At 28.8% G+C, this 23,882-nt stretch overlaps 3 pseudogenes across 1 annotated transcript; 2 read left to right on the top strand and 1 right to left on the bottom strand.

Moving 5' to 3' along the window:
• Positions 1 to 4,952: 4,952 nt before the first annotated feature.
• On the top strand, positions 4,953 to 23,469 carry LOC107626081 (uncharacterized; annotated as a pseudogene). The gene is made up of 10 exons (XR_015904948.1): positions 4,953 to 5,495; positions 5,740 to 5,825; positions 6,902 to 7,186; positions 9,714 to 9,805; positions 9,901 to 10,033; positions 11,292 to 11,389; positions 14,160 to 14,695; positions 21,732 to 22,012; positions 22,239 to 22,325; positions 22,603 to 23,469. The product of XR_015904948.1 is annotated as an uncharacterized LOC107626081 (transcript).
• Positions 18,138 to 18,697, bottom strand: LOC148575395 (uncharacterized; annotated as a pseudogene).
• On the top strand, positions 18,725 to 21,738 carry LOC148575394 (uncharacterized; annotated as a pseudogene).
• Positions 23,470 to 23,882: the final 413 nt, after the last annotated feature.

The following is a 23,882-nucleotide window of genomic DNA, read 5'->3' as shown; positions in this document are numbered from 1 at the left end:
ATTGGTATAAAATATTACAAATATAAAACTAAAAAAAATTTTATTTGTATAAGAATGAGTCTAATAAATAATTATTCTATTTAATATATAATTAAGAGTATTTGTTTCTTTGTCAACGAGTTATAGTTCAAATGACATAGTCTCTATATTCACCTAAGAGTTGGTAAAAAAAAAAAAGAATACTTCTTTTTTTATTAACTTTTTTAAACATTAATTATTTATTTTACATACAATATAAAAATAAATGAATATAATATTTATTGAGTAGACGCAGTTACGTAAAATTTTTTTATTGTCATAGTATTTGAACCAAAGAAAAGAAAGTATTATTTTAAGAAAAATTAATAATATATTTTTAATAATATTCTTAATACAAAATAATAAATTTTAAATATTTTTTAAATAATATATATTAACTAAAATGATATAATTATTCCAAATAATATATTATAAATATAGTAAAATGACATATTTCAATAAAAAAATTGTTAATAAAAAATTATATGAATTTTTGTTTCACACAAAATAAAATTATTATATGTTTGTTTGCTTTTTACGTTGTATATATGTTTTTTCAATTAAATTAATATAATACAAAATCTTTTATCATTTTATTCATATTTAATGTTTTAATTTTGTTTCTCACAAAATAAAATTATATATATATATATATAAATAAATATATATATAAAACACAAAATTTTTTATTATTGTGCTTATATTTAATATTATAATTTTATTTCACATAAAACAAAATTTATTTAAATTTTAATATTATATACATAATATATATGTAACACAAAATTTTTTATCATTGTGTTTATATTTAATATTATAATTTTATTTCACACAAAACAAAATTTAGTTAAATTTTAATATTATATACATAATATATATTTAATATTATTTTTTTAAGATTCTAATATATCTTTTTTTTCTAGATTTAGTACATGAATTTTCAACTTATTTTTTATGTATTATTTATTTTAATTATAAAGTCCAATAACTTTTTTTTTGTGTACAGACATATTGTTTTTAATATTTATATACTATTTTTTTATTTTGAACTTCAGTCCAATATTTGAGACTTACAAAAAAAATCTAAAACTTGAAAAAAATGATTAACCTGATTAATAGGTTATCTTCTTAAATCCAGACCATTCAAATAAAATATAATAAATGAAGAGTTCAGATTTAATGAATTCACAAGGTGTGCAGCACTCCATACTTAGCAAGGAGCGTTTAAGGATGAGCCGTCAACTCTAAGGTCCTTTAAAAATCACCCCTGCCCAACCCTTATAAATGAGAACTGAGAAGTTCATGTCCATGTGATGCTTTTACAAGTTTAAATTCTTGGTTTTCGGTCTTACAACATCAGGAGTTATGTGACACCTCTTTTAGATAGACTTGTACTAAAAAATTATCTCTTATTATTATTGGCAATAAAAACTGAAATAATGATAAGAAAAGAGATTCCCATGCTATTTTTTCACTCGATGATTCATGTATTTAGAACAACTTGTTTTGATTGGTTTATTTTTTATTGGTCTCTAAATTTTCTTTTGTCCTCGAGTGTAGAGACTTTATTATTTAATTAGTCACATCTAAGATATTCCTCCAAAATACTGGAACATTAGCATCCTAATAAACAAGGGAGCCACTGACATATGCTTATCCTAGACACATTTTTTGCTTTCGACGGTGACGTGACTTTTTTAAAATTATAAAACGTATCTAATAATTAATAATTAATAATTAATAAATCTTAGTATAGCAATACTTAATTAGGCTAGTAGAATTTTTTTGGATTAATTTGACATAATATGATTAAAGTGAATCGATTTATAGCGATTATAGTCCTATACACGATTCTAAATAAAAAATATTAATTAATAACATTAATGATAATAAATGTTTATATTTGTTCTCTTCTACTGATATTATTTTTGCCAAAAGCAAGTCTTTATTTGCTTCTCAAAAATTTCAAAACACTATTTATTTTTTATTTATATTTTTTAATAATTAGCACAAACAAATAAGTCAAAAAATAAAATAAATATTTATTTCAAATCAGTAATTTTTTCTACTAACTAGTGAGGATAAATTAGTTGTTTAAATAAAATTCAGGTAATTTTTCTTGTTCAAAGCACTGTTTTAATTTTTTTTCAAAGTTAATTATATATTCATTTATATTTGTAAAAATAAATATACAAAATATAAGGATCGAACTTTTTATTTTTTGCATTGTATTACTAAATATGAAATCCTCCATGATAGACTAAATTATATGTTAAATATGGTTATTTACAAAACGTTAATGACGTTTTGTGTTTTTACAGCTAAAATAATATTTTTGTGTTTTAATAATTAAAATAATATTTTTTATTATAAAATATCAGTGACATTTTGTTTTTTTATAATTAAAAATTTATTTTTTGTATTATTATCACAGTTATATAAAACACTAAAATAATCAAATATTTTTGTATTTCACATTAAAATTAATCATATATAAAAATTTTAGCCCATTTGAACAGCTAATAAAAAAAAAAGTTACACATTAACCCATTACAACTACTAATCAATTATCAATTACAAACATAAAAACATGACAACCTGAAGCTGTCAACGGTAACAATTACTTTCCATTTCTCTTCTCAAATTCTTCAAAAAATTATAGGGCGGATGAATCTTGTTATTGTAACTAAAAAGAAAAGATAAACTACTAAATTCAGCATCAATTTTTAAAAATATTGACAACGAAATTTTTCTTTTTTGTTAACAATAAAAATATTTTTAAAATATGACAAAAATAATTAAAATATTATTTTTTTTATAAATGACAAATAATTTTTATATTATCATACCATTTATATATTTTATCTAAAATTTTATAAGAATAATTGGATAACTATTTAAAAAATCATACCAAAAAAGTGATAAAATTCAATCTCTATAATTTTTTATTTTTAAAAGTATTCTTGGTTATTAAAAAAAAGTACAAAAAAAATGCTTAGTATAAAATTATGAAATTTTAAAATAAAATATCTTATTTTTTTAATCATACTTGCAAAAAATCACATTAAAATTTAAATTTAATTTTTTTTAAGAATATATATATTTAATGTTGGTATTTTTATTGTATTTTAAAATTTAAAAAAAATTATTGTTAACCAAAATAAAGAATACTTTTGTGAGTGTTTTTCAAAAATTAGTGACTATTTTAGTAGTTTATCCTTAAAAAAAATATTGTGATAAATATACTTTTAATTAAGATTTTATGAGCAACTCCAAAAAGAGAATGTTATTATTTGGAAAATAAATTTAAAACATGGTACAATTGTTTAAAAAGAAAAAGAAAATTATGGAGATAATATTTTTAATCAAAAGCAAGTCCAAAATAAATAAAAAGTTGTAATTAAAAGTAAATTTAATTTATTGAAGTATTAAAAAGAAATTAAGATAAAATTATTGTTAGCTTATCATACTTGCACAACAATTTTAACTTGTTTAGGAAAACTTATAAATTAAAATCCAATTAGTTCTTTTGAACAAAAAATGAAAAGACTTTAATATAATTAGAGCATTACACATTTACACGAGACCTGTTATTTTCACCTAACAAGTTACATTATTGATTAAGAAATGAGCATAATTGCTATGTGATTTGATTTTTTCATTTGAAATGGTCATCTAATTAATCCTTCTAAACCAAAGAAAAAATTACTTTAATCATAAAGGCGGTATTTATAAATACAGAACACTAAAGTAAAATATATAGAAATATAAAATTATATTTAATAAATAAGATAAAATATAAATATTATATTTTAAAATATTAAATTATATCTATTTTAACATGAAAAATACAAAAATATTAAATTATATATATTTCTAACTAGTAACTTGAAGATTTTAGAGTTTACTTTTGTCAGAGATTGAAATCATGCATAAAATTTGGACAAAACTATTTTTTCTAATGTAACCATTATATTTAGAGGAGTGTTAGGGGTCAGCAATTTTTGTGATTTGCAGTCATCAATGATATTTTTAATAATGTGAGATTTCATCCAATAATATAGAATTATTCACTTTTCTTTTGCTAATTATATGCTGGTCAGAATTTAATAAAGTTGTTGCTACTTTTCCTTATATGTATAGCATCACAAGTCATACCCAACTGTTACGTTTGGTGTATAGTATTTATATTGGGTTGTTTTGTACTGTAATTGAATGGAGATTTTTCGGTTTGCTGATTTATTTTCGTAGTACTATTATATATACGATTTTGTTAAGTGACAATAATTTTTGTAAACAATATGAATAATAAATTTTAAAATTGGCCAAATAAAATAAAAATACATTATGATTTTGTTAAGTAAAACAATAATTTTTGTAAACAATATGAATAATAAATTTTAAAATTGGCCAAATAAAATAAAAATACATTACAAAAAAGGTTAGCATAATACTGAATATAACTGCATCATTTGTAAATCCTTATTTTTTTTAAATTCAAAATCTGAAATAATTAGAAATTAATTAAATTAATTTATTTTAATTTCTTTTTACGTGTATTTTATCTGGTTGATCCAGTATTAAAATTTTTTATCTTTATTATTTATCATCTATATTTTTCTTTAGATGTATGGAATTAAAAGGACATTTGGCAACATATACTACCATTGCTCTCTAGTTTTATTTATTTATTTATGCTCCTCACTGTTACCAATAAAATATTACTAACTTATTTGATGATAATTCAAGTTTTCGAATGAAATATTGTGCAAGCAAGCTCAGCTTCTTAACACCCCTCTCCCCTCTTCTCTTTCCCTTCTTATGAATCTGCACTACTATAGACAAAATTTCTAGGAAAAATAAAAGAAACAGAACCATAATTGTTGTGCATTCATTGAAAACGTGCTCGCTTAATTGAATTATGTTTCCTCAGTTGGATTATTAAAAATGCAAGTATTCCTGCATTAAAATTGGAATATTATTATATTGAGAAAGACTGTGATATCACTCAAATGGAACAATGCCACAGTTGCTCTTTCTTGTTATTATTACCAATAAATGAGAAGTGTTGTGTTCAACAATTCTCTCCTCGGTTCAATATTCAGACAAAACGCGTTCGTTGAGCGGGAATCTTCTTCCAAAAAATTTTTTAATTTCAAATTTATTCTTTAAAATATATTTTTTGCCCACATTTTGTTTGTTTCTCAATTCAATTCTCAGCTAATAGGTCACAACCGAAACAGAGAATCGGTCCTTCTCACTCACATTCGCTCGCGATATTTCGAACACCGGTTTTGTGCATACGTTCCAGTCAGTGTTGGGCGTGTCGCTCGGCAACACCGTGTCGGGTTCAGTGGTCCTGACGGTGACGACCTTGGTGGCACTGATAACTGGGATGCTGATCTCTTCTTCTAGAAGAGATCGTCGGATCCGAGCAGGAAGGTGAGACCGGTGGTGATACTCAAAGGATGTTACAGGTAAGCACAATGGAAGCTGCTTTTTTTTTTTTTCTATTCCGTTGTACCCTTAACTGATGCAGCTCTGATTCCAGGGTTTCTCCTCTGAAAAACACTTTGATCTGTTTGTAGATGCCTTCAGAATACAATAAATTGACACAATTATTTTATATATATATATAATGCTTTGTTGTAAACACAGCCTTTCAATTTTCTAAGCTCTTTTCTTCTAACAAGTAACAACCAACAATGGCTTCAATGGCAGCGTCTTCTTCTGCAGCTTCTACACCAACCTCAAGTTTTGCACCAAACCCAACAACAACAAAGCTTCTCCAGCGACTTGAACTGAAGGTACACTTTATTATCTTCTCTTTGTTAAAGATATGAAACTATTGAATTTAATTACCCATTTTCTAAAATTTCTGAAGTTCAAATCTTTTTACCATTTCATTACCCATCTTCAATTTTAGGTAACCCCTTATCTATGTTCGTTTTTCCCCCTGGTTATCATTATCACCGTTAAAAGTTGTTCAATTTTTTTATATTGTAATTATTTTCATTCAAATTTGGAATATCTTAATTTAAGATTTTATGTTTTTTCTTATTGAATATTTGTACAGTGAAAATAAACTTGATTATCTTGGAGTGCAGAAAATCCTCCATCTTTATCTCTGTGTCCATCAACTGAGAACTGCATATCAACATCTTTAAATGTCACTATCAGTTTTTTTGGTATATATTTAAAAAATACAACACTATAAACAGTTTTACTTGCCTGTGATTTATTTTGCTAAAACCATAACCAAGATTCACATTATTATCACAAATTGCTTGGGTTGTTGACATCCATGTTACAATTGGGCATTTAGATATGTTTTTCTTTTAGCAATGATAGTGATTGCAAGTGGAAGATAGTTACTTGAAGTTTGTCTTAAGGCTTTTCTTATTGATAGTGTCTTAAAGGTGGGATGTCAAGGTTTTGGGGCTTAGTTCGGAGTTGGAGAGGAAGGGGAAGAAAATTGGGTAGCTCACCAAGGGGGTATTTTATTTTATTTTATTTAAATACCAATAAGATATAAGTGAATATAGGTAGGTAATCAGAAGTTCTATAATTCCAATAGAATGATAACTGGAATTCAAAAAATGTTCAATGAATGTTGGCATTGTTGTTTTGTCTAGCTGGAGTTGGATACTAACATTTTTTTTTGGTTTTATATGGAGAGTAATGGGGCATTTTCTACTGACATGAAACTTCTTCATCCTTTTGGCCTTAATGCTTATGTTATCTAGATTTAATTTTTGAAACTTGATATTAGCTGAGCATAAAATTTCCCAAAAAAGCTTTTGAATCTATCATTTCATTCATTTGAAAATGTCCCATGCTCTCATTCCTTTATTTTGTTTCTCTTATTTTCTACGTGATGAAGGTGGTGGACATAGATGTGGTGCGATGAACCTAAAGTATATATTCTAAGTATATGAGTTGGGCCAGTTGTTGCTATGCTGTGTCGGATATGGTATCCTCCTAGCTCGAAGAGGAACCCAAGTCATCCTCCAAAGGCTGCTCCTGCTGGTGGTCCGGTTGCTGTTGCTGTGGCGGCAGTTAAAGCTTCAAGTGGCAACTCTTGTTCATTGCTGTCTCTGATCCTGCCGCTGCTGTGACTGCATTGTGGCCGGCATCCATGATTGTGCCTGCTATTCATCACAACCAGGTCAGTCATGTAAGCTATGAAGTTTTTAATCTATATTTGAGTTGGTTTTGTTCCTCCATTTTTGCCCTTTATTATTTGTTATTCCAGAAGTTGTTGCATTGACCTTTGTTTCTTGGTTTTTTAAAATTTAAACATAATTTTCCATTTGTTCAAATTTCTGATTTTATATATGTTGATAATTTGTGTTTCGTTATTTTTGAACTAGGGTAAGGTTGTGTATCGATTATTTGATTTGAGAAAAAGCAGTTGATTTTGGAAATTTTATGTGGTGATTTGCTGGGCTTCTTTTGCTTGAAATTGTATTGCTATTCTAAGTTAGCTTTTCGCTATTGCTTTTGGTTTGTTTTCAGGATGATATAATTAATAGTTTGTTTTCAGGATGATATAATTACTAAATGAAAAATAATACATAATTGTTATAATAATGATGAATGAACTAATTGAATTATACACATACATCATAGATGAAAAAGAGCTCACTAGGTGTCATGATATTAAAGTATTTTCTTCAAGTAATATATTTAAAAAAAATTGCTATTTGAATATTTTCTATACTCTATATTGTCATTTATCATACAAAGAATTGTGTCTGATGAAGTAAAAACAAATGAATTAAATATGTACTAAATATTATGTCGAAATAGTTTTACAAATAAAAAGAGATAATTTAAATATTGGATGAATATAATTTATTAATATATAAGAGGAACAATTTTAATAGTTAATTTTATTTTTATATAACAACAAATTTATTCCAATTTTTAAATATTTATTTTTTATAATATGATTAAATATTAATCAACTGTGTTATGCATATTAATTAATTATCAAAGTCAATTATCAGAATAAAATATATATTGTAATATAATATATATTGAAATAAATAAAAATATACATATATTTATATATAAATATATTAGTGACTAATTTTATTTTACAAATAGTATTTTTTTATATCAATATAATATAAAGAGACTAATCTCTCATTTCCTATAACGTGTAAAAATTTTATTATTCATTTATAAAATTCTTTATCTATAAATTAAAAAATTATACGATGAAATAGATTTATAAAAAGAGTGAAGCGCGGGAAACACACTAGTAGTTATTATAGACTTATAGTTATAGTTATGCAGTTGGGTACACGAAGCAAAGAACAATGTTCCCTCCTATTTTGCATTATCGGTGGTGACGACACGTGGCAGGCAAAGAACAGCATTTCCTCCATTGCGTCGAAGCGGGAATCTTCCCGTACAAATCCATTCTCAAAATCAAATTCCCTCTCGCCTTTTACTTTTGGTGATTGAACATTAAAAAGCAACAAAAGAAAAGAAAACTAAGCTTTAGGGATCTTCATCATCGCGAAGATCATCTTGTGAGGGAGATTTGCTACTTGCAACTTGCAACAGAAGAGGAGGCTATTCTACGACGAGATATCTCCACCATTTCAAATTCATTCCCTCTCTCCTCTTTACTATCAAGTCTCAAGTCTCACCAGATTTCACCTCCCCAAAACGTACCACCCACTTCAAAACAAACCCTAAATCCCTTGAGACTCCAATTTTTGCTCCTCCATTTCAATGGGCACCTACAAACTCAACTTTTTGCTCTGCCCTTTATCTTTGTGTGACCTTGATTGGTGACTCTATCCATGCTATGTAGCCAAACACGGGTCAAGGAGAAGCTGTACCTACATCTCATTTTTGCATAAAAATCTAATATAGGATCTGTACTTTGAGGCTCCTATGAAGAAATAAGATTTTGGGGATCATTGGAAGCTTTGAATCGAGGATGGTGCTAAGCCTCAGGTGTACAATGAAGAGCACGAGAAGCTGTTATCTGCTGTGGCTGGGGTGGGGGACGGTTGGGGGCGGCGGCGCTGAACAGGTCGTGGTGGTTCATAGTGGTGGCACAGATTGTGTACATCCTGAGCGGCACAAAAGGGGACGCGTGGAGTGGGTTCTCGATAAAGGCCTTTGAGAATCTCTGGGGATTTGTTCGTCTCTCCGTGCTGTTATTCTCTGGTATCAAAATTTAAATTCATTTTTGTTTTCTATTTTTTATTAACGTTTGAAAAAAACTTTCTTGGTGATATGCTGCATGAGTGCCAAATCCTTAAAGAGGAGCCAAAAAAAAAAAACTTTTGTACAGTGTTGTTGTCAAAGATGTCACCATCTGTTCCAATTTGTTCTTTGTTATTTTTTTTTCGTTTGTCATGTTAATGAATTTGAATTCTAAAACAATTTAGAGCATAGAAAATGCTATCTTTTATGAGCATCAAGTGGAACATTGACTGTGCGACTTGAACTATTTGTAGTTGCCAAGACGAATAGTCGAATACAGATAGAGCTTCTTTGATTACTTGCTTTTTGGGGTTACTTTTAGTGCTAAGGTTTTACATGGATTAAGGCCTACTTTAGCTGTTTGCTTACTCATTTACTCTCTCTGTAATGTTTGTTTCCTAACGATGGTTTTACTTTATTCTGAATTTGATGGAAAATTTTCTTTTTACTTTTTTGAAAGTTAGGCTTGATAGTGGGATTTTCCGCAAAGAAATCTAAGATGATGTGAAAAAGTGACAATGTTTCGGATGAGTACAGTGATATCAATCTTGAAGAGGTAAATGTTGGTGATGCAAGATTTCTAGAATGTTTTGCAAGTATAGTGGTTCATTATTTTCTATTTGTGATTGACAGGTTGTTTTTGTAATGCAGATGGAGCATGCAAAAGATGATTTTGATGTCAATGATTATAGTGAGGAGGATGAGAAGGAACAATTGAGGAAGACCAAAGTGGATGGAGTAATGGTGAGTTGGAACAACTTGAGATACAAATGTCCCGAATCAGGTTAGATACAAATGTCTCTCTATCCTATATTTGGGTTGAACTACCAATATGCTAATGTTATCCGAATCTAGTGCCTTTTATTTCTTAATGTGTTTCAAACACACTAAAAGAATGTTTTTTATCTAAACATGTTACCTGAATGCCAATACTTCCAATAGGATATTTTATGTAACATACTACTCTGCGTCAATATGAAAAATTAAGAGAACCTTGGAGTCAATAAGCATAGAATGTTTGCATAAATTAATTCCCTTAGCTTAAATTATCTATTTACTCATTCCCTTAGCTTTTCTGTGTTAGAATATTTGCATTTCACTTGCAACATTGCATTTCAATAAATGTATTTTTCTGTGTTAGAGTATGATAAATTTTATGGCTTAATTTTATTTCATTCCAAATATATATTTACAAAAAGAAATGGATTGCAATTCATAAACTGTTGGCCTAATTTTAATTTAAAAAGAAGATTTCAAATTTTATATTTAGTCTTGAGATATTCCTTTTTTTTCCTCATTTTTTTTTCTGTTCAACGTCTATCCTATGTTTTTGGACGAATTTTCTAACAAAAAACCAAGAGAACGGCAAATGAAGAGGAAAATAAAATAAAAAATATACTTGGACCTAAAGAATGAGTATTCTCCAATCCTAGATTATTAAGGCTTCACAGTTCTTGATCGAAACCTGCATAAGTTCACATCTAAATTTATGTTCTAAAGTTTTTTCTTTGCCATCTTATTCCACTTCTTTTGCTTAACTTTTATCTCTGGAAGAGAGTTTTTGCTTCAGAATTTATGTTTCTAATTATTTTCTTGCATGATTCATACCTCTTATGTTTTTCTGTGTAACTTATATTTATATTTAATATGTAGTTTAATTTTTATTTCTCCAAGGACTTTCCAACTAGTACTTGTGTGGATTTATATTCACCTGGATTAGTATCGATGACTTGTTATTATAGTGTGATCATATGTATTATTAAATTGCTACTGGCGATACCTGTGTTTTTTTACCAAGTTACTAGTGATGAAATATGTGGTCTTGTGATTTGTGACATTACTTGGGATTTCTTCACTTTCTAGCACTAGGGTATATAAATAACTGGTAAAAAATCATAATCATATTTTAGTTAACCAATTTAATAAAACAATTATAAAAACCTACCCAGAATTACACACCAATCATTGTTCAACATTCCCATGCACCTCTATGTTCTATTCTTAGATAGATGAGTTAACATACCAAATTCCTGTCTATGAAGAGTCTGGCGGCCTAAGTAACATGGAGATGCTGATTTGCTTATTGATGCTTTAAGAATCTGAAACGCTGCACATCTGTCATCAGAAGAAAATAGAACGGGTATATTTTTGTCACACATATAATATTATAATGTTTACATATATGAATTCATTATAGGGTTACCATTTTTCAAACAATTATTTTGTATATTAGGATGGAACATTATTTTAAAAAAAAAAAATATTAATTTGCTAATAATATATTTTATAATGTTATTTGATTATCCATTAAAAATGAAAAGGATTGACAATATGATTTATTTTTAGAAAATTTCTCTTCATGATATATTAATTTGTTTTTATTGAGTTGCTAAGTATATACTAATAGTATCAAAATGATTGATATTTATTTATATTTTAAACAACACAATTTAAATTTATAACTAATAATAGAAGTATATAAAATATTTTTTTAAAAAAGCAGATAGAATTAGAATAAGATGTACTTTTTCTTTGGAAATGATAAAACATAGGGGAAAAATTGTGACTAATTAGAGAATAATTGAGAGAAAATATACTTTTTAGTACCTCTAAGTAATTTTTTTCGTAAGAATACATCAAATGAATTTTTTTTTTCTTAGTTTCTCTCGTAGGGTATGATAAACTGAAATTTCTTTCTCATAAACTAACTAAATATGTATTTGTCTATGGATGAATCAGCGTAACTTGGTTGTCAAAATATTATTTGTGTTCATTTTAATCACATATATTGTTTTCTTAAAGTAAAGAAAAATTATAAATACTATTAACAACATTACATTAATTTTAAATTTATACATGTCTTTTTAATTCTTAACCCATATACACAACTAAAGAAAACCTAAACAAAACATCAATAAAAGAAACATGTTAAAATAGAAATAATTCTAGAACTTTGGTCTTTTTGGCTTAGGAAAGGAGGAAGTAATAGATCCATTAACTCTACCCAAAGAAATCTCATATTTTCATCTAAAATAAATAAAATCTTCTTTGGAGAAAGGACATCTCAAATAATCAACCATGTAATAGATATGGTTGCTCATTATCTTAACAATGAAGAAATTTTAAAACTTTTGAAGACTAAACTGTTAATGTAATTCACGTAAATACCATCTTTTACAATAGATAAATGAAATATAGATACACAAATAAATGGACATTTGTAATTATGATGTTCTCTTAAAAATTCAATTAACATGACACAAATCATGTTGTAATCAAAGTAAATGAGAACTTGAAATGTTGGTTGGTTGTGGTCAAAACAACTCTTGATTGGCTGAACAATTCAAACTCTTTGTTTTACAAGTAAGACATGTAAGGTGATTTTATACCCATTTTTTATCCACCAAAAATATCGGATTTTTCAACGTGAGAAATAGAGAGATATAATTCCTCTTGAGGTCTGTAAAAAACCATAATGGTTAGATTTGAATTCAATTACAAATATGAATATTATCATCCTTAATAATCTAATACAATTCAATTAAAATAAATTGTATACTTTAACAATGTATTCAAAGCTAAATACATAAAAATTTTAATTCATTCATTATTATTGTTGATAGTTATACTTGAAATCGATGAAGCCAAAAGATTTTAGGAATTCATCAATTTCACAAGGTATAGTGCATGTCTTATCTCCCATGAATGTATCAAACTAATAGAAAAATACACTTTCAAAATCTCTAATATAGGATGTGAGCCTTTTTGCTTATAAATGCTTTTTGTGCCTTATCTTTTAAATAAATTATAAGTACATTATGAAGATTGACGTCCAAGAGGGGATGAGACGGTAGAGATTGATAGTATAGAACACAATAAAATAATAATCTCCTCTAATTTTCGTACACATTCTTACCGAAATGTATAGGTGGTTTAGAGATTGAGTCCACTTCTTTGAAGGTAAAGAGCTCCTTCTTGTCATCATCTTATTTGCTCAAAACCTTTCAAATTCATCTCAAATTCATTCAATCTTGTGTATTAACTAATGTTAATTTTATTCATTTTTCATAAAAAATAATATATATTAATTGTTATTTTTTATTTAATGTTAAAGTAAGATATTGATATAAAAAAATTAATAGTAAAATATAAAAAATAATTATTAACGAAAATTTTAACAAAATCACAATTTAATAATTAAAAAATTATTGAAGAGTATCTTAGAAAAAAAAATTTAATTATTAATTTTGTTTTAAAATATTTTGGTAAAAATATAATAACTAAAATTTAATAAAAAAATTTAAATTTTTGCTAAACGGTATTTTTGTAAAAAATAATGTTTTTTTCAAAAATAGATAAAGTTAAGACAAAAAATTTAAAATTGATTAAAGAAATTTTTTAAAAGTTATAAGAGAGAAAAATATATATTTTACAAATAGAGGAGAGAAGAGTGTCATTTTAATAATAACTAATATAATTTAGCTTTTATTCCGGTAATATCTATTAAGATTCATTAAATCAAGTTATAGAGACAGAAATCGTAATGGACAAACGGATTGATTTATATCATGGCCTTATTTATAATAATAAGAACTCAATTAAATCGATATAATTCATATAGGTTGTCATCGGATATTAAAATTCAAGCAACCTTATTTCCTTTTTTTTTTAAGTAACAACTGTTTTTAATTGGGTAATACCACATCATATGTCACATTAGTATTTCTTTTATTATTTTCGTAATAACTAGTATATTGTTTGAAATATTTATAAATTTCATTTCAATATATATATATATATGCACACAACTTATTTATTTTAAATTATAAAAGAATTAATTAATAATTAAGTAAAGCTACAAAAGCAAATCGTTTTTTGTTTTTTTTTTTTTAATAATTTTTCCCCTTCAGGAAGAGGAACCCGTGAAGAAACAGCAAGCAAGAAGCTACAGCATAAGGCAAATAATTCTGATTTTTTTTTTTGAGAAAAAGTACCCAATATAATTATTGGTCTAGAGTCTAGACAAATGTGACAATCCCCCCAACTTGAATGGTCTAGATTTTTTTTTTTAAAATGATGCTTTGTGTTAGATTGGTTAATATTTCTCACTTGATATTTCTCTCAAATGATTAATTAGAAATTTATTTATTCATATAAATGGCAGTCTGACCATTTTCTGATTTCACATTTCGCTCATACCTATTAGTATTATCACTATTATGAATCAAAATCCAGTATTTAACAGCTTAGATGTGCAAAAGGGAACTCTACCACATGCGAGTTTACGGACGACAGAAAGCAGGACAGCAAGGTCAGTACCAGCAATGCCAACAGAAAATTGTGTCAGAAGGTATGGAAGCTCGGGATAGGATTTCTTTAGCGAGAGAATTGCTGTTTTCCGGTGCAGTCTCTTGTCAACCATCAAGGATAGAAGACTCTCACGCGTGTAAGTAGTTCTTCTTGTAGAGATCCCTCTCGGTCGCAATTTTCTTGTTCTTTTTCTTCAATGGCTTGCCTTTAACTCTCTCAGGACTGTAAATCAAGAGAAAAGCATTAACTTAATACATTTCGTTATCAAGATATTACATTAGCCATTACATAAGAAAGATTATACAATTTCTTTTGTTCTTTTTTAGTTTGGTAACACAAGTGAAAGCTACATACAATAAGTGGTTCATCTTTAAATAGCAAAGGAAAAAAAAAACACATTTTAAATGCTATGAAAAATGGAAAAAATTAATTTTCTCATAGTAACATTGAGCAAAAATAAGGAGAAGGGTTCAACTGTCAAAGAAATCATGTTTTGAATACCTTTTTAAAGGAACAGTTATTGTAGAATGAATCTCCATTGTGGAGGAATGACTTTTGGTTTCTGCTTCATACATGTTCATGATCAACATGTCCATAGAAAAATCTCAGTAAATTCTGTTCCTTGATACGAACTGAAAAATCTATTCAAAAGAAGGTTCATTAAATAATGATTAGTAGTGTGTTACAAACATAGTTGACATATTCAAGTGCAACTACAAAATAGTATGCTTTTAGTAACATAAATAGTCCTTTTCTTTTTTCTAGAAACAATCAGAATTTAGAGTATGCAGTTGAAGCTAAATCAACAAATTTATACCTACTGAAGTATGGAAAAAGAATAGAATGTTTCTCTCCCTTATATGAGATTTATGATAAGTATGACTCAGCAACTAGAGGAAGAAAATCTTTCATCTCAATTGCGGAACCCAAAAATGTAACTTGACCATCTGGATGAACTTGAATCTTTGAACTTAGAGCAGGGTCTTGAAAAATATCTAGCAAAGGCTTCAAGGTATAGCCGATTTGATAGTTAAGAGGTGTAAACAGTTGTTGACACTCATCAATGTGAAAGCTGAAAATAATTGTGTTTGGGAATATTGCTGCAACATAAGATGAACGAAATTAAGCAAAATAGATTTCATCAAAATAAGTTACATTTATCTCACCATCAAATGCAGTAAATAAATTTATCAGCTAATGAAATCTTAAGAAGACAAACATAGTGAAGAAGTTTTTGTAACCGGGTAAACACTAATAGTTAAACATCATGGTCATGCCTTCTTAGCCGGTGCCTTAACCCACAAGTCCTTGGAGCTTATACTCTAAGCGAACCTCTGATCACCCTTCTGAGAGTTGAAGTAGGTCATTGGTGCCTTGATCAGCATGTCAAAATAGCATAACCTTTCTTGTAACTACAATAGTTTTTCATAAAAAGTAATGATAACATTGTTCAACCTAAAATGAATTACAATCCTACATCCGCATACCAAAATATAGAAGAGAAAAATTTACTATAATCAACTCAGAAAAAGAGGATATTACAAGAATTTGAACTCAATTGGGAAAACTAGTAAAAGCTTCCACATTTGCCATGAGACAACTATGAAAGAAAATAGAAGAATACATAATTCATGTACCTCACAAATATTCTAAGTTCTAATAGTACACGGAAGTGATCCGCGATACTATATAACTTCAATGAGCAGCATGCATACCTTGGGAATCAACAAGCATAGGCCTTTGAGCTGTGAAGTCAACAATGGCAAACTGGTTCAAATTTAACCATTCATTTTGTGATTTTCTTATTTCCTCGCCAAGAATAGAACTAAGACAAAGATATTGATATCTAACGATCTCTGGTTTCCATGCAACAAGAGGGCAATAGCTATTGAGAACCCTGTCATAAACAAGAATTCAAGAACAAACAAACAAATTATGTTAATCAACTGTAAAACTATGCATGTATTGATTCTCAAATTTATCAGTCAACAATTGTAACAAAAAAGTTACTAAAACAAAGTCACAAAACATAGCATAGCCAATTTTGTCTTCTAATTGAACTACTCTATTTTGCTTTGAGTTAAGTCAGTTTACAATCCAATTTGCATTTGGAGGAAACCAATTCATTACTGCTAGCATACTTGAAATTTTAAACAAAATATAAATATTATACATCAAAACCCCAATATTATTACACAATAAAAAAAAATCTAAAAACTTTGCAATAACTTTTGATACTATAGAAAAAAGTGTTAGTTACCTTGAAAATGTTGCTGAACATGGCAAGTTCTTGCTGTAAGACAAGTCCTGCTGAAGAGCAACCAAAAGAAGCCATCAAACACAGCTTTTGAAATATGTTCTGTGTTTTTTATGAGAGAATTAAGGTTTCTTTTTAATGTTTCCCTTAAAATAACAATTCCCCTGCTTATGTGAGTTTGTGACAACCCCATCAATTTATTCCTTCCCTGCACCTCAAAATCTAAAGGATTTTTTTACAAGCTGAACTTTTGGGTGGCACTGAAAAAGTTTAAGTAGGAATATAAATACGTGAAAATAATTGATTATCTTCTTCTAAAAAAAAGAACAAATAAATAAATGAATAAAGGTTTTTATGTGAGCCACTAAAAGTCTGAGTCGTGATCATCTAAATAAATAAATGAATAGAGGTTGTAAACTTGGAACGGTTTTTGACTTTTTGGAGTAGCTTACAGGATTATGAGATGAGAATTAATTTCAAACATGTTTCTGCTAATCAATGCCTTTGATCGTTTCCTTTTTGGACCCTTGACAATAAAAGTTTTATTTTTCTTATGTAGATATGCTTCCGAAAATTAGTAGCAGTTTTGCACTATATTTATGAAAGTTGTTTAATTCCATTTATTTTTATTGTTTTGAATTGCATGATATGTGTACTTGATATTCAAATTGTTGTTCATGTAGAGATTGGTTTCATAAAATAAATTATTTATAAATATAGTCATACTTGATAAATGAAGTTTTGTGTTATTTATCAAATTATCAATGGCATCGTTTCGATTTATTATTTTCTGTTGCTATGTACTAGAGAGATTGTCACTGAAACCGGAAAAAAGAAAGTACTGATCAGGTTAATGATCTCTGTTTCTAACATTATAATACTGGCTACTAAATTGGATAGCTCAATACTCTGCATATCTATCATCACCAGATCTTGTTCACTATTCACATGTATGGTATACTTTTTTGTTTTCTTTCTCTTAATCTAATAAAATATAAATTTGCCAATTGATGAAACAGCTTAACTTAGATAAAAAATATTATTTGTGTCCATCTTAATCCCGCATCTTGTATTCTTAATGTAAAAGAAATTAAAAATACTATTAATAACATCACATTCATCCCAAATTGAACAATTATTGTGAGAATTAAATTACAAATGAATTCTTTCAAAAATTCAACCCAATTCCTTCGGTGTGAAGTTTTCAAATCAAAATACAGTTAGAAGTAGCATTTCTTCCTAATTATTCAAACCATAAATACATCAAAGGAAAACCTAAACAAAACATCAATAAAAGAAGTATGTTAAAATAGAAATAACTCTAGAAGAACTTTAGCCTCTTTGACTCAGGAGAAAGAGGATCCTTTGACTCCATCCAAGGAAATTTCTTAATTTGATCAATAAATGGGTACAAGTCATTCCTTTTTAAAAAAGCTCTCAAATCATCTACCATAGAATAGACATGTCTACTCTTTACATTAACAGTTAAGAAAATTTGAACCTTTTGAGAAGCAAAACTGTTAATGTAATCCATATCAATAGCATCTTCCATGATAGATAATTGAAATACAGATACACAAATCAATGGACATTTAGATTTATGATGCTCATCTGCAAGCCAATTAACATGGCACAAAGCCACAAACCAAGTTGTTAAGAAGGTAGACGAGAGCCGGACATGCAGCAGAAAATGCAGGTTGGATGCCCTCAAAAGAACCCTTGATTGGCTGAACAATTCGAACACCTCTTCTGTTCACAAGCAAGCAAGGCATGTAAGGTTGCTTTATACCCATTTTCCCATTCACCAAAATAATCGGATCTTTCAATGTGAGAAGTAGAGAGATGAAGACTATAATCCCGGAGGACTGCAACAAAAAACATAACGATAAAGCAGTTTCGTTATGTTTTTTTGTTGCAGTTCTCGGGAATTATAGTCTTCATTTCTCTACTTCTCACATTGAAAGATCCGATTATTTTGGTGAATGGAAAAATGGGTATAAAGCAACCTTACATGCCTTGCTTGTGAACAAAAAAGGTGTTCGATTTGTTCAGCCAATCAAGGGTTCTTTTAAGGGCATCCAACCTGCATTTTCTGCTGCATGTCCGGCTCTCGTCTACCTTTGTAGCAACTTGGTTTGTGCCATGTTAATTGGCTTTGCAGATGAGCATCATAAATCTAAATGTCCATTGATTTGTGTATCTGTATTTCAATTATCTTTCATGGAGGATGCTATTGATATGTATTACATTAACAGTTCTGCTTCTCGAAAGGTTCAAAACTTCTTAACTGTTAATATAAAGAGTAAACATGTCTATTCCATGGTAGATGATTTGAGAGCTCTTTTAAGAAGGGATGACTTGTACCCATTTATAGATTAAATTAAGAAATTTTCTTGGATGGAGTCAAATGATTCTCTTTCTCCTGAGTCAAAAGAGGCCAAAGCTCTTCTAGAGTTATTTCTATTTTAACATACTTCTTTTATTGATATTTTGTTTAGGTTTTGCTTTGATGTATTTATGGTTTAAGAATTAAAAAGACATGCTACTTCTAATTGTATTTTGTAGATTTGGAAAAAGAATTGGGTTGAATTTTTGAAAGAATTCCTTTGTAATTCAATTTTCACAATAATTGTTCAATTTGGGATGAATGTGACGTTATTAATAGTATTTTTAATTTTTTTTTACATTAAGAATACAAGATGCAGGATTAAGATGGACACAAATAATATTTTTGTATCTAAGTTAAGCTGATTCATCAATTGGCAAATCCATATTTTATTAGATTAAGAGAAAGAAAACTAAAAAGTATACCATACATGTGAATAGTGAACAAGACCTGATGATGATAGATATGCAGTGTATTAAGCTATCCAATTTAGTAGCCAGTATTATAATGGTAGAAAATCATTAACCTGATCAGTACTTTCTTTTCTCCGGTTTCAGTGACAATCTCTCCACTCCAGTGCATAGCAACACCAGAAAACAATAAATCGAAACGATGCAATTGATAATTTGATAAATAACACAAAATTTTATTTATCAAGTATGACTATATTTATAAGCAATTTATTTTATGAAACCAATCTCTACATGCACAACAATTTGAATATCAGGTACTCATATCATGCAATTCAAAACAATAAAAATAAATCGAATTAAACAACTTTCATAAATATAGTGCAAAACTCCTACTAGTTTTCGGAAGCATATCTACATAAGAAAAATAAAACTTTTATTGTCAAGGGTCCAGAAAGAAAAAGCAGAAACTAGCTACGACCAAAGGCTAGACTGATTAGCAGAAACATGTTTGAAATTAATTCTCATCTCATAATCCTTTAAGCTACAGCAAAAAGTCAAAAACGGTTCCTAATTTCCAACCTCTATTCATTTATTTATTTGGATGATTACGGTTCAGACTTCAATGGCTCACATAAAAATCTTTATTTATTTATTTATTTATTTATTCTTTTTTTTTTAAAAGAAGAAAATCATTTATTTTCATTTATTTATATTCCTACTTAAACTTTTTCAGTGTCACCCAAAAGTCCAATTTGTAAAAATATCCTTTTGATTCTGAGGTGCAGGAAAGGGATAAACTGATGGGATTGTCACAAAGTCACACAAGTAGGAGAATTTTTGTTATTTTAAGGAAAACATTAAAAAGAAACCTTAATTCTCTCATATAAAACACAAAAAATAGTTCAGAAGCTGTGTTTGATGGCTTCTTTTGGTTGCTCTTCAGCAGGGCTTGTCTTACAGCAAGAACTTGCATGTTTAGCAACATTTTCAAGGTAACTAACACCTTTTTTTATAGTATCAAAAGTCATGGCAAAGTTTTTAGTTTTTTTAATGTGTAATAATATTGGGGTTTTGATGTATAATTTTTATATTTTGTTTAAAATTTCAAGTATGCTAGCAGTAATGAATTGGTTTCCTCCAAATGCAACTTGGATTGTAAGCTGGCTTAACTCAAATCATAATAGAGTAGCTCAATTAAAAGACAAAATTGGCTATGCTATGTTTTGTGACTTTGTTTTAGTAACTTTTTTTGTTACAGTTGTATGACTGATAAATTTGAGCATCAATACATGCATAGTTTTACAGTTGATTAACATAATTTGTTTGTTTGTTCTTGAATTCTTGTTTATGACAGGGTTCTCAACAGCTGTTTTCCTCTGTTGCATGGAAACCATCGTTAGATATCAATATCCTTGTCTTAGTCCTATTCTTGGCGAGGAATCAAGAAAATCACAAAAATGAATGGTGAAATTTGAACCAGTTTGCCAATGTTGACTTCACAGCTCAAAGGCCTATGCTTGTTGATTCCCAAGGTGTGCATGCTGCTCATTGAAGTGTTATATAGTTTCGCGAATCTTTTCCGTGTACTATTAGAACTTAGAATATTTGTGAGGTACATGAGTTATGTATTCTTCTATTTTCTTCGTAGTTGTCTCATGGCAAATGTGGAAGCTTTGACTAGTTTTCCACGAGTTCAAATTCTTGTAATGTCCTCTTATTCTTAGTTGATTATATTAAATTTTTCTCTTCTGTATTTTGGTATGTGGATGTAGGATTGTAGTTCATTTTAGGTTGAACAATGTTATCATTACTTTTATGAAAAAATATTGTAGTTACAAGAAAGGTTATGTTATTTCGACATGCTGATCAAGGCACCAATAACCTATTTCAACTCTCAGAAGGGTGATCAAAGGTTCTCTTAGAGTATAAGCTCCAAGGACTTGTGGGTTAAGGCACCGGCATTAAGAAAGCATGACCATGATGTTTAACTATTAGTGTTTACCCGGTTACAAAAGCTTCTTCACTATGTTTGTCGTCTTTAGACTTCATTAGCTGATAAATGTAACTTATTCTGATGAAATCTATTTTGCTTAATTTCATTCATCTTTTGTTGCAGCAACATTCCCAAACACAATTATTTTCAGCTTTCACATTGATGAGTGTCAACAACTGTTTACACCTCTTAGCTATCAAATCGGCTATACATTGAAGCCTTTGCTAGATGTTTTTCAAGACCCTGCTCTAAGTTCAAAGATTCAAGTTCATCCAGATGGTCAAGTTACTTTTTTGGGTTTCGCAATTGAGATGAAAGATTTTCTTTCTCTAGTTGCTGAGTCATACTTATCACAAATCTCATAAGGGAGAGAAACAGTCTATTCTTTTTTCACACTTCAGTAGGTATAATTTTGTTGATTTAGCTTCAACTCCATGCTTGAAATTCTGATTGTTTCTAGAAAAAAAAGGACTATTTATGTTACTAAAAGCATACTATTTTGTAGTTGCACTTGAATATGTCAACTGTGTTTGTAACACACTACTAATCATTATTTAATGAACCTTCTTTTGAGTAGATTTTTCAGTTCGTATCAACGAACAGAATTTATTGAGATTTTTCTATGGACAGGTTGATCATGAACATGTATGAAGCAGAAACCAGAAGTCATTCCTCCACAATGGATATTCATTCTACAATAACTGTTCCTTTAAGAAGGTATTCAAAACATGATTTCTTTGACAGTTGAACCCTTCTCCTTATTTTTGCTCAATGTTACTCTGAGAAAATTAATTTTTTCCATCTTTCGTAGCATTTAAAATGTGTTTTTTTTCCTTTGCTGTTTAAAGATGAACCACTTATTGTGCGTAACTTCCACTTGTGTTGCCAAACCAAAAAAGAACAAAAGAAATTGTATAATCTTTCTTATGTAATGGCTAATGTAATATCTTGATAACGAAATGTATTAAGTTAATGCTTTTCTCTTGATTTACAGTCCTGAGAGAGTTAAAGGCAAGCCATTGAAGAAAAAGAACAAGAAAGTTGCGACCGAGAGGGATCTCTACAAGAAGAACTACTTACACGCGTGTGAGAGTCTTCTATCCTTGCAAGAGACAGCACCGGAAAACAGCAATTCTCTCGCTAAAGAAATCCTGCCCCGAGCTTCCACACCTTCTGACACAATTTTCTGTTGGCATTACTGGTACTGACCTTGCTGTCCTGCTTTCTGTCATCTGTAAACTCGCATGTGGGAGAGTTCCCTTTTGCACATCTAAGCTCTTAAATACTGGATTTGGATTTGGGCTAGTTTGGCTTTCTTGGGCAGTAAGCAAGCTAAGGGATACAATCATCAACATAAGCAAGCATGCAGGGAAGTTAGGACTAAAAGATGAGGGAGCAATTCGAAAGGTGGATAAGAGTGTAAAAGAAGTTTGCTTTCGAGCTGTGGTGTTACTAGCTCTGGCTGTACTGAGGCTTGCTTGAGTACTACCTCCAACTGCGTGGTTGCGAAAAAGTTCGAAGAAACACTGAATTTGTTGGATGTATATGGGCCATGGGTTTTGGTGAAGTGATAGCAAAGCTGAGAAGTCTTGGTTACTTTCCAGCACTGAGATTGTGAATGTTTTGGCTTGATGAGCAGTTGGCTATGTTATTGCATAGATTCAATTATTCAAGCTACGAATATAGTAATTTCTTAAAATTGTGGCAGCAAAACAAAGTGTAGTGTGTCATATGAAAATTTAAATTTAACATGCAAAGAAAGTCTCATCAGTGACAGTGAGACTTAGGAAGTAGAAAAAGATACATAATACTAATAGGTATGAGCAAGTTTTGTCTCTCTTATTTTTATTACTTTCTTTAATATGTGCTTCCATGGTTAAGAGTTTAAGATTAACTATTAATGCGGAAAACAGAAGGTACAGAGAAATGAGAAATCAGAAAATGGTAAGGCTGTTATTTATATAAATAAATAAGTTCGTAATTAATTATTTGAGAAAATATTAAAAAAAAAAAAATATAGCTCTCATAATTAGAAGCTTTGGCTAGTTTCCCCAATTGAGTTCAAATTCTTGTAATCTCTTTGTATTCTTAGTTGATCATAGTAAATTTTTCTCTTTTGTTTTCGGGTATGTGGATGTAGGATTTTAGTTCATTTTAAGTTGAAGAATGTTATCATTATTTTTTATGAAGAAACATGGTAGTTAAAAGTAAGGATATGTTATTTCTTGAAAATTCAATGGAGGCAGACTCGGATTATTGGTTGTATTATGTTGG

This window comes from Arachis ipaensis, chromosome B2 (genome assembly GCF_059453495.1).
Source record: "Arachis ipaensis isolate K30076 ecotype BB chromosome B2, ASM5945349v1, whole genome shotgun sequence".
In the NCBI taxonomy this organism is placed as follows: domain Eukaryota; kingdom Viridiplantae; phylum Streptophyta; class Magnoliopsida; order Fabales; family Fabaceae; genus Arachis; species Arachis ipaensis.
The sequence above is the reverse complement of the archived record's forward strand: the minus strand, read 5'-3'. Positions and strand labels throughout refer to the sequence as shown.